The sequence below is a fragment of the Homalodisca vitripennis genome, chromosome 1 (genome assembly GCF_021130785.1).
Source record: "Homalodisca vitripennis isolate AUS2020 chromosome 1, UT_GWSS_2.1, whole genome shotgun sequence".
Taxonomy (NCBI): domain Eukaryota; kingdom Metazoa; phylum Arthropoda; class Insecta; order Hemiptera; family Cicadellidae; genus Homalodisca; species Homalodisca vitripennis.
Window position 1 is genome coordinate 67,326,538 of NC_060207.1, and position 17,318 is coordinate 67,343,855.

The 17,318-nt window shown below is 33.6% G+C and overlaps 1 non-coding gene across 1 annotated transcript; it reads right to left on the reverse strand.

Annotated features, from left to right (window-relative positions):
• Positions 1–9,069: 9,069 nt before the first annotated feature.
• LOC124353276 lies at positions 9,070–9,172 on the reverse strand. The gene has a single exon (XR_006921592.1). It is a non-coding gene; the product is annotated as a U6 spliceosomal RNA (small nuclear RNA).
• Positions 9,173–17,318: the final 8,146 nt, after the last annotated feature.

Here is a 17,318-nt window from a genome sequence, read left to right on the forward strand (position 1 = left end):
AAAATTCACTGCGTCAAAAATGTATTGCCCATACTAAATAATCTTAATTGGGGTTTCAACTTATGTGCAGTCCATTTTTTGTGACTGCTTGTTAGTTCTCATAAAACTATCATAAAAAGTAAACCTATTATAATTTTCATTCAAAGCGAATAAGCTAATTTCGTAGTATGAAAGTGTTAATCTTATCCACATTACATGTAGTAATAACTATGTATCCGGCATATATATGTACATCGTTAGGTTCTTGTTAGTCTCTGTATGAATAAAATCATTGGACATGTCTTATTAAGGATAAGAGGCATTACAGGCCATTGAGCACATTAACCAAACGGAATGTTGCTGTTTTGTCCCGCTAGGAATGATACTTCCAAGAAATTTACGTTCTTTGAAAGGTTCACGAAAGGATCCGTCTATTTAGCTGCTCTCTTCATTTATTTATTAGGCTTCCAAAAATGTAATGATTTGTTACTAAACAGGATACGGAGGCTAAGTTAGTTTAGTTGGCCCAGCGGAGCAGTTCGGCCTTTACTTAATTAAAAATGTCATTATCTATCAAATGTACAGGTTTAATTTGAGCATCTCGGTGTTTGATTTTCGAGAAAACAATGTTCTATCTTTTTTTTTTGTTTTTAACATACAGGATTGGTAGGAAGGTGCGTTTATTATTGTGACATAATATACCACGCTGACGGGTCGGTCTCACCGCAGCATGTCTAGAATTCAGTGTTGTGACTGTACCTCGTTTGATGTACCCACTCTCACAAGTAAAGACAGTTAGTAATAAATATTGGCTGATTTATAAATAAATACAGTAATAATGAATATAAATTCAAATCAGTATCTACACGAAGAACGTATTGTTACATACGGTATTTTAAAAATCTCAAAATAATAACTAATAACCGATTTCGTAATGGTTTACAACAAAATTAATTACACCTTTAATTATTAACTTAAAACTATCAATTTTTTGTATGTCATTCTTAAAGGGACTTGGAACAAATGGAGAACGAGATTTTAATTGTTCTATAATTAGTTTATGGATTATAAGTTAAAATGGAGAAAGCTTAAATTTTAAACAGAAAACCGTGCGTTTCTCCATATTTCTTGCTATTATAATCCACAATAACACACCAAATATTTTTCTTTTACTCGAATACATGGCTAAATACTACCCAATCATTAATAAAATTTGAAGTAAGATGTTTAGCGTGTGAGAGAGAGACGGACCCGGCTCCGTCAGGAATCTTAGAAAAATAAACTGTAATAAACGGTGTATGGCATGGCCGTCTTCTCCAACTTAACAATTTTCCAAAATATTAAATGTGTCTTGAAAGCGGTGCAACAATACACGAATACACGAGCGGTTTTGGTAGCACGAAAGATTTCAGTGGGGAAAAGCAGTGTTAAACGATATGCCGCGCGATTGGCTTCTCATTTTTAGTGTGATTCTCAACATCTTTAACATCAAATGGGTTCCAAGCTATTAAACATTGGAGATTCCTTCGGATAAATGACGATTATTATTTAACCCTCTTTCCCTTGGAGACAATGGGCGCCGTTCAAGAGTATACATGTTTTTTTGACAACTTAATCTGCACGGCAATGGGAATGGGTGTATAGTATAAACTTTCGTGAGAATGAATTTACCTATAGATTTTAAAATTTTCTTGAAGCCTCATTTCTGCATAAGGGACATTGGTTCGATGATGAATGCCATGGGATTTTCCTGAGCGTTAGGAAACGTTTTTACATATTTATCTTATGAAAAACCACGATAAAAATGAAAACATTATTGAATAAAAACAATTTTATTGTAAATAGACTTGATTACAAATTAAAACACAGAATTATTTTTAGAGGCAAAATATTAGTGAAAAAATCTCAAGATTAAAAAAAATATTTCTATCACGTTTGTGCACAAGTTCACGGAGCCGTTTATCAAGGAAACTGAAGTATTTCCATAGTCACTAATAAATTGTGATGACTACATGTTCTGTCAATCAAACGAAGAAGAGCAGGGTGATATAGAAGACAAGACAACAGCACAAAGACCAGGAAGGAAGTGCAAGCCACACAAATAAGCTGGCTTCCGGGAACGAAGCCATAATATTAATTTTAGATCAGTGACCTAAAAAAATGGCTGCTTTGAAAATTCTTTTTCTTCATTCGTCCAATCTCAAAAACAAAGCCTGGAACCTCGCAACCTTCTAAATTGTTTGAAAAAATACATTTCATTGCTATATTTTCAATCATATAACTGTCCCGAACTACTATTGATATCAGTGATTGCCGTTGATAGATGTCGTAATCACCAAAAAAATTACGTTTGGCTTCGTCAGATCCTAATAACCATAGTTTTCCACAAAATTCAAAATAAAACGGAAACCTATTTTCAAATGGCAAGATACACTGAGGTAAGATTTTAAACCTCGGTCTCTGGGTCTTGTACTGTACCGACTCTTCCCCTTATAATGTTTCTTAAGATCCTCGCAAAGGCCAATGGCACATGAGGACGAGCAGAATAAGGATTCGAAAAAGACCAGCCTCTCGATAAAACTTAAGGTCTAACATTTCTAGGATTAAAGTTACAATTTTCAGTATGCATTGTAATCTTTTCAACAGTTGATGCCAGTTTATAAATTAACGCTTTTAAAGGAACTATATTTGTCTTATTTTTGTACAAAAATTAACAAAAAAACAAAATCAGCGATTTCATTAATTTAAACTACCGCACTGGCCTAACTGTTGATTTGAGCCGATTTCATATGAAAATAAAGTTTAACATGTAGTAGTCAGAAATGTACAACATGTATGATATTAAAACTAAACCTGATATAATAATTCTTAAATTTAAAATAAAATTTCTTTTATAATCTGTAATTTTTTTAAATTGTTTATACCCTGTTATTAATATAATTAGTTATTTTCTTTCCTTGATATTTCAAAAAAAAAAAAAATCAACAGTTTACACATATAATTGTTGTTTATATTTTGGTTGTAACCAATTCTCTTTTACCTCAAACCTAAAGTTAAAAATATAATTATAAATTGCGTTGCTCCAAAATGACGGTCGGGCTTAACAAATAAAACTGTATTACCTGATTGTGTTGTATGCATGAAAGAAAATACAGCATATTGGGTGGTTCGAATAAAGTAAAGTAAATTGCTCCTACTTGGGAATATTCATACAATTATTTAATATTAATGTAATAAAACAGTAACACTTTATTTGCTGAGCAACCCCCGTACTGTTTTATGATATTTCTCCATCTAGTAATTGCGGTATGAGTCGATCACTTATTTATTTACCTCGAAATAACACCATTGTTAAACTCAGGTCTAGTGCTTCATAGAAGTATCTTCATTTTATTCACACCATACACTATAAAAACGTAAACAGAATAAATTGAAGTAATCAATAATGCTTTGTGTTTGTATTAATGCGTAATTTACATTGTTACAAAATGTCCACGAGAACATAAAATCATGATACATGATTTAACTGTAATATAATCCAATAAACAATATATAATTAATAATGGTTAAAAATGTGAGTTCATTAATGGAACTAATCCATTGGGAATTACCAAAGTAAGAAATAAGCTTTGTAGTAATAGAATTTAAAATTATACAATTTAGAGATTTATATTTACTACACGTCTATGATGGGAGCAAAGATTTTGTCAACAACGTAGGTAAACGACACAATATTTCATAATATGAACATCTGAAATGAAATCTTAATACAATTTTTTTGTAATACAAATGTGTAATTAAGTCGGTGTATAAATCTTGGAGTAAATTCCACCCCCTCATAACAGTCTACTTTCATTTCACTAAACGAACAAGATATTAAGTGCGTTTCAGACCTTCATAAGTACATTATTATCCTAGACTCTGTAATAGTAAATTAAAAATTCATAATTAAAAATAAATTTCAATGCCATGTTCACAATTATTTTTTAATTGAAGTGCTGAATTTTGTAAATCACAATAATTAAAGTAAGGTAAGCAAAATATAAATTATTTATATTTTATAGAAAGAATGTTAACGATAAACTGGTATAAACAAATGGCACCAATTCCTGAACATTATTAGATAATTAAAAGATATTTTTGCTTAGATTATTTTAAAATATCACCAGTATCGATTTATTGTAGTCAAACAATAAGACACCGTTAAAAAGTGTAGATTTATTTTGTAATTCTTTTCGATATTAAAGAATAAGTGTTTGTCATAAGGAGGTTCTAATATAGAATATAAACATTATACATTATAGGTTATTTCCAAAGAATACTCATCTTTGCAAAATTATTTAAATTGAATTTAGTTAAATAATAGAACTGACACCATAACGTTCTGCTCGAAAACTCAGTCAACCTTAATTATTTTATGTCACTGGTAGTGTGGTAATCGACAAATACTATCTGTACTTATTTATTAAAAAATCTTGTGTTATATTTTTCCATTGAGAGTCTTGTGTTCTATTTGTATTTTATATTGTTTGATTCCGAAATATATTAAAAATTATCCAACTTGATTTCTTCAACATTCTAAATTTAAAAATAGGTACTAAAATAGGTACCTAAAGGTAATAGGTAATAGGTAGGTAGGTTTATAGGTACTTAAATATCGACGTAATTTTTTAAGATTGAAAATTACAATGATTACATCGTATCTTTAAGTGAAAGTGGTTCATCCATCAAACTACACATAATCGTCGTTGAAAGTTCTTTTTTGTGTAATAATGTAAATTGTGTCAAATGTCAAACACAATAAATATGTAAATAATGCTTCTAACTGTATATTTTGAAATACTAATTTGCACAAGATATTAAGGATTATGGATTATGAGAAATCTTACAATTATGGGTTTGTAACATACAAAATGGTTCTCGATAAATTTTACTATGAAAAATAATCGGGTTTAAATAGAGTTAATATGTTATATATATACACATACACACACGCACACTTCGAGTGTACCGCGAATTAGCAAGGCGATTAACTCACAACTCTATAAACTCACAGTTCCCACCAAGGTCTAAAATTGGCACAGAACTAAAGGCCGCCAAATAATTGTAAGATACGTATAAGCAATTGTCTCTTAGCCCCTGGACATTAATTGACTCGCTTTATTCGTAAACCAAGTAGGTAGTTGGTTCCCCATGAAATAAGTCAAGTGAAAATATTCTTTTGTCAGCCCACATCCACAAAAGTTTTAACAATGTTTAATAATGATTAACAACTAACTGTATTGAAACTACTACTTTATCTTACTACATAGATATGACTATATTTCCTTTCTTTGTATTACATGTCAACTGTGAATCCTCTGCATAGTGCGATGAGACGTGTTTTTGATAAGCTTTCTACTAACAATGAGGGATAAACGCATGAAGTTCAGTAAAATAATGTATATTTTTTCAGAGGATTGTATGTTTTAATTTAATTTCTTTCCGCATTTCTCGGCCAATCGGCCATTCTGACAAATAACATTTCGGCCAAACGATATGGCACCATGACGTACGATGTTATAAATAGTATGACAATATATTCTATATGGACCATAAGATAATTGTAAGGGGAACAGAAGAATCTGGTAAAGAAAGGAAGATCGAGGACCTGAGGAATTAGTGAGACACGGATAGCTAATAATACTGCAGTGAGCCAGGAAAATAGTAATGGATCATGACCCGTCTTTCGTCCGGGCTCTGGCAGTGGCCTTGGTAGTTCAAAATGTTACTATTCAATGGATAACACGTGTTTGAGGCAGGGATTTAGAACAGCAGGTATTATTACAATTTATAAAATAAAATACAGCTGAGTTGCTGTATTAGTTTTCTTCCTCACTTAATTTGGGAAGTAAAATGTTTAGATAGATTGACGCCATTATTGTATTTGTAAGATCTTAGTGATGAAGGGGGAGGATGAAAGAATGACAGTTCCTAATAATTAGTGTAATAATAAACGATATGTCGCGGGCTTAAAGTAGTTCCAACTTATTTCTTTGAAGCAAATATTACAGGTATATTTTTATGTGACGAATATATGTTTAGTTTTCGTACTTTAATAAAAAGGCGGTATGGTGTATTGACCATCACAATATAATGGAATTCTTCTTAACGAAGTTAAATAACAAATACATAAAGTGATAAACAGATTAAACTCATTGAATTAAGACTGTTCAACTAAAGTTTTTATGAAAACAGGTTTTTTGTACATAATCACAGAGACACAAAACTATACATGGTTTCTCTGTGATATAATCTTGCGCTAGGTATTTTGTATTCCGAAGAAACGGAAGCAAGGGAGGAAGTAATGCAGATTGAGGCCCTCAGAAGGATCTTGCGGTCGCGGTCCTTATCGCATTTCTGGTATGTCTGAAATGACGTTATGATACATCGACCTTGCTAATTAACATTGATTTGTCTTGACCGAAAACAGCTGGTATATTGCCCTATTGGATTATATTGTCCTAATATCGTATAACATAATTAGTTAATTCCGCGTGGTCTTGTCATTCTTCATATATGAATGAATCATACTTTTTTTAATCGTAGTTTCCAGTACATTAAATTTGATGATCTCTTACTAATCTACTTTACCCACAATTAATTTGAGTCATTAGTTAAGTAACTAAATAAAAGTGATTTTGTCAATGAGAATTTGAGTTTAAATAAAGACTACACCATTAATTGATTCCTGTTACATCACGTCGATTTTGAACTTTGTAATAAGTAAGTGAGCCTTCTTTCTTGCACTCGTACGATCAGTATTTATTTAAACGTAATTTCTACAAACGTTTTAGTTTGGGCGAAATCATGAATAACTTTCATAAGGCGCAGTCATTATTTTGATACATTTCTCCTTTCTAATCATCGTTTAATATTCAAATAAATGTCCTACTACTATAATTAACACCTACATATAGTATTTTAACAATTTGACTGCTACGCCATAAATATGTTAAATAGTAGTACCTGTAGAATATCTGCGGGGATATTAAGTTTTTTATATGGGTAGATTGACTATAATACTACAGTGTAATATAAATAATGGAATACAATTTATGAACAATTAAAACTGATACAGAGTCTGCTCAACGAACAAAAATAGGAAAATTGTTATTTAGACTAAACTAAAATAATGATCAGATGACTGATTCAAGTAGAGACAACGTATTTTAAATCAACTAAATTTATTAGTCCGTCGCAAGATTTTTCTTAAGATTAATTTAACTGATTGCAGCTTAAATAACTTACTAATCAGTTAAATTAAAATAACTGAACCGACCATCTATAGACCAATCTATCTAGATGGACCACCTTCTGATCAAAATGAATGCGTCAACAGGCGGAGTTTATATCCATAACGGCTGTATCGTTACAGTCAAGGGTTGTGTGGGCTGTGCCGATGGGCCACACGTCTGTACATAAGGACAGCTGTGCCCCCTCCAGCGCATCTGCTGTGCTGTGAGACGCGGAGTTGTAGCCTATTAGGTCTATTTGTAGATGATGAGGGGTAAACGGTATACATGTTGAAGGTGGGTTTCCTGGATGAGGATGACGGCTCTTCCTCGTATTTCCAAAGTTGTTAGAGTCCCATAAAACCGGTTTCAACCGTCAATGATGAGTAGGTCCTGATGGGAGGTACGAAGTGTGCCTATAAGAGATACAGAGGATAGGTTGCGAGATCTGAATATCTGTAGGATTCGGACCTTGAACCTTGAACCGTGGCTTAAGGCTGTATTTGTGACAGTTATGCAAACTCTGACTGCCAGGTAGCAGTGGCATGGTCGTTTCCCTTTTTGTGCGGAGCTAAGATAGCGCAGCCTATCCACCCGCCTCCCCCTCCAATACCGACACCGAGGGCTAGGAAATAGCTTTGAGACACTTTCATCTAACGTGGTATTCTGTTGACAAATCTAACTCCTGGCCAGCGCCACACAAGGGTTACAATTACGGCGAACGACGTAACATCATAATTGATCATATTTCGCAATATATTTTATATATCAATAGACTGAAAAACAGTTATAAAACTGTTTTATGTGAATAAAACTATCAATTTATTTATATGCCACTGTTATGTTTTCGTAAGCGATGTTGCTGGACAACACATGATTTTAGTTATGCATATTGTATGTTGGCATAGTCGTAAGAAAGCCCACTCCTTAGGCGAGTAATTTTGTTATATTTTTTACTTTCCTTTAGTGTTTTACTTAAGTCTCTTAGATTTTGTTATCATAATACAGGATACAAATATGTAAATACATATATATATATATATATATATATATATATATATATATATTATGTTATGAACTCCACATTATAGGGTTATCTTTATGTTAGAATAATAAATCATAAACTAAAACCCTTTAAATATTATATATATATATATATATATATATATATATATATATATATATATATATATATATTATCCAGCTATTTAGCATTTATAATATTGAGTATAAGTTTACTGTAGGTTAGTGTGTAGTTGCACTGTTTACAGCACTGTTCGTTATATTGTGTACAATCCTGTGTAAATCTACATAGTTCCAGCAGCAATATTGTACAGCGATGTCCACATTGTCAGAATACTAATATTGCATTGTTGCAAAACAATTAGAAAGCAAAGTTTGTGGATGGTAGGGTGGAGAAGAAGCAATCAAGTTTCGTTCAATACACGTTTCTTGCAGGAATATTTTGAAATACATTTTTTAACCTCCATCTCATAAATGTCAAATTTTTCATCTTTTTTATTTAGACGGAGATCCATCTACTAGTGGATCAATCTGGAATTAAAACTCTGTTTTGTACTTCACCCTTAGCGATAGACATCTTTCACGTTCCATTTAGTGCATTTCATCATCAGACTGCAAGTCTAATTCATCAATAAAATCAGTAAGAATATATACCCTATATATATTGAAAAACAATTTAAGTCTAATAAAATTATTTTTTAATTATTTATAAAAATTTAACTTTGTAGTTAATAAGATTCTAAAATGTAAAACACAATATTAAAATAAATCTCATTAAGTGGAATATAGCAAAAAAAATGTGGAACGCTTCACGATTTTGCGTGTCATCCTTGCGCAGGGGCCATGCTAATCTTCTCTGTATCGTTCCAATCTATATATATAAAAATGAAACTGTTCGTGTGTAACAGCATCACTCACAAACGGCTGGACGGATTCGCCTAATTTTTTTTTTAATTTGTTCGTCTTGATCTGTAGAAGGTTATAGGATACTTTTTATCCCTTTCCCGATTCAGGATTCCGCCCCACTGGTTACAGAAATACCCGTAAGAAATGCATTGCAGCAAACATATGTTATTAAGTGAAAGAGTCTTTTCAAATTTTTAATCAGCTGTTCTTTGTAAACATATATTACACTTATAGTTTTAAAGCATAGAGTAAGCTTAAGAGAAACGACAAATTTTGTTTAAACTGTTTCTGCAATCACTGTTAAACATAGACTTTACTATCCAGATAATACAATTCAAATTTGACGTAAAAATTCACCTTTAACTGCAATATTTATTTAATATAAACCATGCTCATGCTTGATCAGAAGAGCAATGCAGATATCATAATTACTATCTTACGTTGGCTACAAATATAAAGAATGTTATAAAATCAACCTTAGTTGTTTTTTTTTGACAGAAGTATGGTTCTCAAAACTCCGTGTGTACATATTCTCTCGATCGAGACAACAAAGCAAGCTCAATCGTGGCATCGGAGATATAACTAATTTAATCTAAAATTTATTATAGTAAAAAAAAAAAATTTACTAAGTAGTATAAGGACTTCGGTTCTTAAGATTTGCGTGCGAAGCCGTGGGTAACTTATTGAAATGCGCAGCGAAGCGCGCCGGGTCCGCTAGTTTTAGTATATGTACTGCCGAAGCAAGTACAATTTGATCATTGTCTCAGTTGGGTATATATGTTGCTGTTACAAAACTACAATGCTGCGTCGTCTTGGACCGTCAGATGTCTAGCATAATAATTAACATTTTAAATGACTATACATGTTAGCTTATTTAAACATAAAAGTACAGTTACTTTTCTAAATGTTTAAGTGTTAAATAATTGTTAAATATTTCATTTTGCCTATGTTTATAGGGTATTAGTTTTGAAAAATCTCGCGTGTTTTAGATGGGTGGCGGAGGTGCTGCAACCTACCGGCAGCGCCAGTAATCTCCTACTACTGCCGGCTAAATGCAGTACGTAATCAGCGGGCGCATTGTAGTGTCGTGGTATCATTTATCCTATTTCTACACATAAATAGTATCCCATTCATAAAAAAAGTAATCGATTTTCAGAAATTTCTAGTCTTACAACTTCAACAACTGCCAAATTAAATGTATCCGACCATATCCATAAAATAAACTAACTACGGAAAAAATGTTTTGTGGTAATAAAATTAATAGCCTAATATGTGGTACTATTTATAACTATTGTGGGGAAAACATGTGGGGGTGTTCTCACAGTAGGTATGCTAATTTATTATTTTATTTGAATTATGTTAAAGAAGTATTATTCTATTTCGATATATTAACTGTCTCGTCGACGATTCTTATTGACAATCCAAACTTCGCTATTTAAAAAAAAAACTGTCAGTCTGTACTAAATTGTAGTTTTCGAGACAACTGTTTGTCACCTATGAAGACCCATATTTGAATAGGATCTCCCAAAGCAGAGTAGCTGTAAGACTCGGCAATATTATTGATAATTGAACACAATATTTTTTCATATTTTTATCTGTGTTAATATTATTAAAAATTCTAAAAACTCATTTAGTGAACTACTCTTAACCCTAGAGCTGGAAATTATGTCTGATAGAAAACTCACCTTAGTTGTCTTATGACTGAAGTAGGTTTATCTGATCTGTCTTGATCGGGAAACAAATCAAAATCACGTATTGAACAAAAATCCTATGGACAAAGCAAATTACAATGGCCACTAATATACACTTTCTACGCATTTTCTTAATCGTGGCAACAAGACAAACTCAACATTGACGCCGGAAATATATTTACTCGAACCACCAGTCGTTAAACACGTGCAACGCCTACTAAACTACATACAAAGGAGCGGGTAAGTGCAGATATAAGAGACTATGCAGTATAATCTTTAATTTATACTTAAAGACTGTTATCAAATCTAAATTAGATGTCTTTTGACAAAAGTACGGATTTCAGAGATGTATATATATATATATATATATATATATATATATATATATATATATATATATATATATATAAACAAGTAGAGTGAAACGCCGCCTACCGCATCATAATACGACGATCCAGTCAGAAATGGCAGCGCATAATGTACTTCACAGTGTGTACCTAAAACAACCCGCCATTTCTGATTGGGTAAACTTTTTGAGGTGCGGTTTGCGGCATTCAACTCTACTAAGTGAGCTCTTTCAAATGAGGTATCACTGAGGAAAAGTTAGATCACTCGACCCATGCTTTAATTTAAGATTTCCATGTTTTCCTCTGTGGGCCGTCCCCCCATGGTGGGCATGTCATGGTAATAGCAAGGAAAAATAGTTTACATAGCCATATGACACTGTGCAAAGTTTATAGATGTTATCTGCTATGGTTTGTAAAATATTAAGCCGTATCCAGACTTTTCATAACCTTGTATATATTTTCTTTATCAGAGAACTGGAAAAATAAGCAATGGAACAAACAATACTAACATCAAAGTAAATTATAATGACCATAAATAGACTTTTTAACATATTTTCTTCATTATGGGAAGAAGGCAAACTCAACATTGATGTCGGAAATATAATTCACTCGAACCAGAAGTGCTCATATAGGTACAAAGCCCAAGAAATTACGTACTCAGAAACTTTTTGACCGATCATTATGGAAATTTGTATGTGTGGAATTTTCTTTGTTGAATTTTTCCACGAAGGAAATTTACATGCTGTGTCCATTGATGCAACTCACAACCAGGCGACGCTGCAAAATTCAAAAGTTATCAACGCGCCTGCAGATTATAAACTGCAATTACGAGACAGTTACGTATATTTATATACGTAATATATAATAGCCAAACACGGAAAGCGTGTGGAGCCACGGGAAACAGCTAGTGTTATATAAAAATATCATGTTCCTAATTAATAATACCAAATTTCTTTTATAGAAATTCAAGAACGACCATAATGTACAGTAAATATATAATAACTAATAAGTTTTTAATACTTGACATATTTATAGAACCGTAATAATGAAGCGTTTTCTCTTATTCAAAACAACATGTGAAGTGGCCCAACCATCAAACTAAATGTTTAGGTGAAATAATAGCTGCAAACAAGACTGATGACGCATCTTGAGACGCATTAAATGTATTAAATTTCAAGTCCTCTGGTTTTCTTTTCAAGCTGTCAATCCCCTTCGCTCTATTGTTCAACACATAACTGCATTTTATAGGCGATATATGATTTAAAATGCAATGAAGCTCGCCTATATTGGTGTTTATCTATAGGATCACACTTAGATTTATCTATAGGATCAAGCCATTATCAATACCATCGTATTTTATACAAAAGAAGGTAATCTAAAACCAATTATGCATGGATCACGCAACAAACCTGTTTACACATGAATCGAGGTTTAAGAATATATTAGACAATTTGTTAATAATCAGAAGTACTTTCATAGTTACATAGTAGTATGGCTCGTATATTATCTCTCGCCTGGCTTTTGAATAAGGGTTTTCATGTATTTCCTTACTTTCCTACTTTATATTATTTTTAGACGTGACTATATATCGTTACATTTTGAGTTTGGTGTGAAATATAACGCCTCTTATTTACGCCAGTAACGGCGTTCGTGATTATATATTACAATACAATAATATATAACATTTTGTGTTTCGCAGACTTTGCACTTCTCCATAACTGTGGCCTCTTGACCGTCATGCTACTTCCAGGTTTTGCTCGTTAATGGCTATCAATATTTTACGGATTTCATGGAACTAAGATATTGGCGGATAAGATAACCTGATTGGCACGCGTAGTAATGTCATCTTTATTGAACTTTGTAGCCGCCCAACTACCTACCGAGAAGGAAATAGGACAGGACAGTTTTAGAAAATATTCTTAGAAACAGTGGAACTACTAGGTCCACGCCCAGATACTATTTATCTTCGTTTGTATTCTAATACGGAAGCAAGGCGACAAAGTTATACTCTTCAGACCTCAAACATCCTCACTCCACGTGTTTCGTCCATACTCGTGAAGGCCAAGTTCTACTATAAAACTAACGAACTCAAACTCAGTGAATGGAAGTACAACTGAGTTGTACTTGTACATTTCATCGCTCATCAGCTACCATTTATTATCCGGCCAAAGTGTTAAACTACTCCACCAATTGTATAAATTCCTGCTTAACTGATTGTAGTACTTTCCAAACATTCTTCAGTAACTGTCTTGGTTCATGTTTTAAAGGGTTGATTCTTTCTAAAGATGCATGCCATGTACAGGACATAAATATATATATTAATTATAAGAAATTGTTTCATAATATCTGTTAATACTTCAATGAATAATAAATTGAAGCTTTGGCAGCTGAATTTGGGTTAAACCATAATAAAATTTCGGACGGTTGGTAGTTCTGGGCCTACGAGTTTGATACGGATCTTGGGTAATCAATCTCCTTTTTACTGACCCTATAATATTATTTAACCAGTTCCCATTTAGTGGTTTATACCCACATACTTCGTATTCCTTATAACATTATTGGCCCTATGGCCGTGAGTGTGTGTTGAGAAAATGAAAACCTAAAAAAATAAAAATGACCGGAATAAAAGAAAAGCACAATTTATGGTAATGGATTTATCTGAAAGGAACCTTATCAATAGCTAATGGGTTGGCCACTGATAAGTTCCGGTAGATCAGTGAGATAAGCGTCCGCCTCTTAATGAAGTCGTAATAATGGCACCAGATCGATTCCAACTGAGACTTAAGTTCTTTATAAATTTCATCTATTAATTGTAATTTCAACAAAACACAAGATTTTATTTATTTATTATATTTAAATTTTTTTTATTAAATGTTAAATAATTTACGTAATTTTAAGAATTTGATTAATTAATTCATTAATCAAAGTATTAATTAATTTATATATATATAAATAAATATATATATATATATATATATGTATATATATATGTATATATATATATGTATATATATATATATATATGTATATATATATATGTATATATATATATATATATACATTAATTTTTATATAATCATTATTAATTAATGATTATATGAAAAAAACTAGAACATGGTCAAAATAATATTCTTTTGGAAATTACTAAAGCTGGCAAGCGTCATATCTTGTACAACTACAAGTACAAGGATATGTCTTCTCTATAAAGTGGTGAAGTGGTTTGGAGAAGTCCTGACAGAACCTGCGGCGCGGTAATCAAGACAGAATCATGTAAACAGAACTTAATAACGATTAACGCCAAACATGCAGGAAACCACACTGTTACAATTTGGAGCCTCTCCTCTCCACAGCGCAATATCTCTTCACCGTCCGTGACACTGCCACCCGCGGCCGGTACGTCTATAAGCCACGCGCCCCGGCAGCTAGGCCCGCGCCCTATGCGGCTAACCCTACAATTACGTCTACACCGCTCAGCATGTGCCCTGTGCATATACATCCTTAGTCTTATCGTCAGTTGAAATAGAAAATTTCAAATTCAAAGAAGAGCTCTCAGGTCTAAAAAAATAGAAAGGAAGTGCATATTGGACCACTCAATTGAATCGGTTACCAGATTGCTCCAGTATACCAACCAAGTCTTTGTCGCTAAGTCTATACGGGCCAAAGGGCTCGCCACCGGCTGTTCAATGTGAGCCATCGTCCGTCTCCTGCCTTGACCTACGATGCGCTGACTTGGTATCTAGAGCTATAGAGCTAATTTGGTGCACTAAGAGCTGAAATAAAATTCGGAGTTTGCTCTAAAGACGACAAGGACGGATGTACTGTCCACTGTAGTACGAAAACTACTAGAAAATTACAAAACCGATACGGTTTACTCTCCAAAAAATTCAAATCCATCTACAAATTTACTCCAAGAAAACAAAAATAATTGAAAAACAATAATACAAATATATTTTTATTTAAACTAAGAAGACTTATTTTAGCAATAAAGTTCATGAACAAGAGGACACGAAGCAACCACAAGTTGTTCAAGATTTACAAACAACAACAACCTTGGACCTCAGATCAGTGGTAATCGAGGGTGATTGACAGTCATGCACGTGGTCAGGCCGCTCTTGTCCAACTACGAGTGGATGACTACAGTCACTGGAGTATGCAAACCGGGGGCCAAACTCCTTGTTGTAATATCTGGGCTCCCGCCGCCTTCGAGGAGTTGCTGCGTCCCACTGGCCGGCATCATCGACATCGCAGCCGGAGAATCTCACAACCTCTTTTCCTTGACCTCGAGCAACGCATCCTCACCCGCACGAGCTCGGGTATTGTGATTCTAGCAACAGTTAATCACTGACACGACCTATCTGCGCATCATCCAATGACAACAAACTCATATAGTCAACAACTATATTGAGGCGTTATGCTGCAGACATGAAAGACTTAAACTCCTTAATTTTAATAACATCAGCAGGTGTTGTCTCACTGACCAGGGAGTGCTCTTAAGGCTTGTGGGGAAGCGTCTCCTGGCCGAGCGAATAATTGAACATATGGTGAATGCGGATGACCCTTCGTGTGTTGTGAGTGAGCAACAGCTTGGAGATCCCACACAACCACAATCCGGATGACCTGCTCCTGGCTCTGCGACACAGTGTGTGACTCCAGCACCGCTGCTCCCACCTGCAACAGCTCTCGCTCCCAGTGCACCTCTCTCCGGCATGATACCTCTGCAAATGTGGTAACAGCGGCTTCTATCCCTGCAATCTCTGAAGGACAGTCCATAATATAAACATACAGTGATTCGTTTTTCTTTTCGTACAACGCTCTAATACAGCAGAAAACTTATAAACTATCAAAATTTAAAAAATTAAGAATGCTTCACCAAAATTCTCAATTCACTACCAACAAATTGGAAGAACTCCAACTCATGCACAAGAACCTGACCTCTTAGTTATCGAAGTTATCAGTGATCGGAATCAGGCAGGTCTCCCAGTGGCAATGTAGTTGCACTTTCTATTCAAAATTAGAAAAATTACTTCCATAACTGAATAATCAACGTCAGGAATATGTCGTGATGAGGGATATCAATATAGATGCGTTATACAACACTCCAACGTTTCACTATTCGATTAGTCCATTTACTAAGGTCATTCGACCTTGAGTTGCTAGTCAAAACTCCGACGAGAGTACTATAATAGTAGCTATAAATAATCGGCTATCGATAACATAAACACCAATTACCAGGTTTCGCAGTGTCTATGGTAAACATGGCTATCTCTGATCACTGTGGCCATAAGGCCATCATTAATGGAGTAAGCATGGAAAGTTAGCACAAAATTACTAAAACAATACGAGTCACAAGGCTTGAAAAACTATTTCAATATTTCACTTTAAATTTGGGATTTTCTAGATTCATCTCAACCCATAGAACAGTAGTTCCAAACGTGTAACGATATCCTAAATTTCCACACATATGCGCTGACATACAAAAAAATCAATGTTTCCGGAAGAATAAAAACGTAATAGATCAAAACAGATATTATGGTTACTAGAGACAAATAAAAGCTTTTTTCGCAAATTTATAAAAATATATTGATCCAAAATGTCAAAAATTTTCAAGAAATAAAAAACTAACCGGAAAATGAAGCAAGCTGTGAAAGGATATAATGTCTCCAAATCAATTCTTGATTCCAAAAACATTTCAAAAGTATCTTGGAGCATCGTTAACAATAAATCAAAAGCTCAGAAACAAATCGAAATTAAAATTGGAGATAAGCTTGTGAAAGACAGAACTGAGGTTGCTAAAATAAGTTTAAGGGGTTATTTGCAACCGTTGCTGGTGGCCGCGGTCCTCGTCCAGCGGAGCCTAAAGTACGTGCCTCGCGAAGGCATAGTCCAGCAGTGTCTATGTTAGCGCCTGTAGAGGAGGAGCTACACCGAATTATTCCACAGCTCATAGAAAAAAACGATTTAAATATTATGCCTACATACAAAGTAAAGTTGCTGCAAGCAATTATTAAGGCCATTAATTCGATTGGTTGACACTTCATTCCAAACAAAAACTTCCCCCTTACTTCTGAGAGTGGAAAAAGTTATTCAAATTTTCAAGA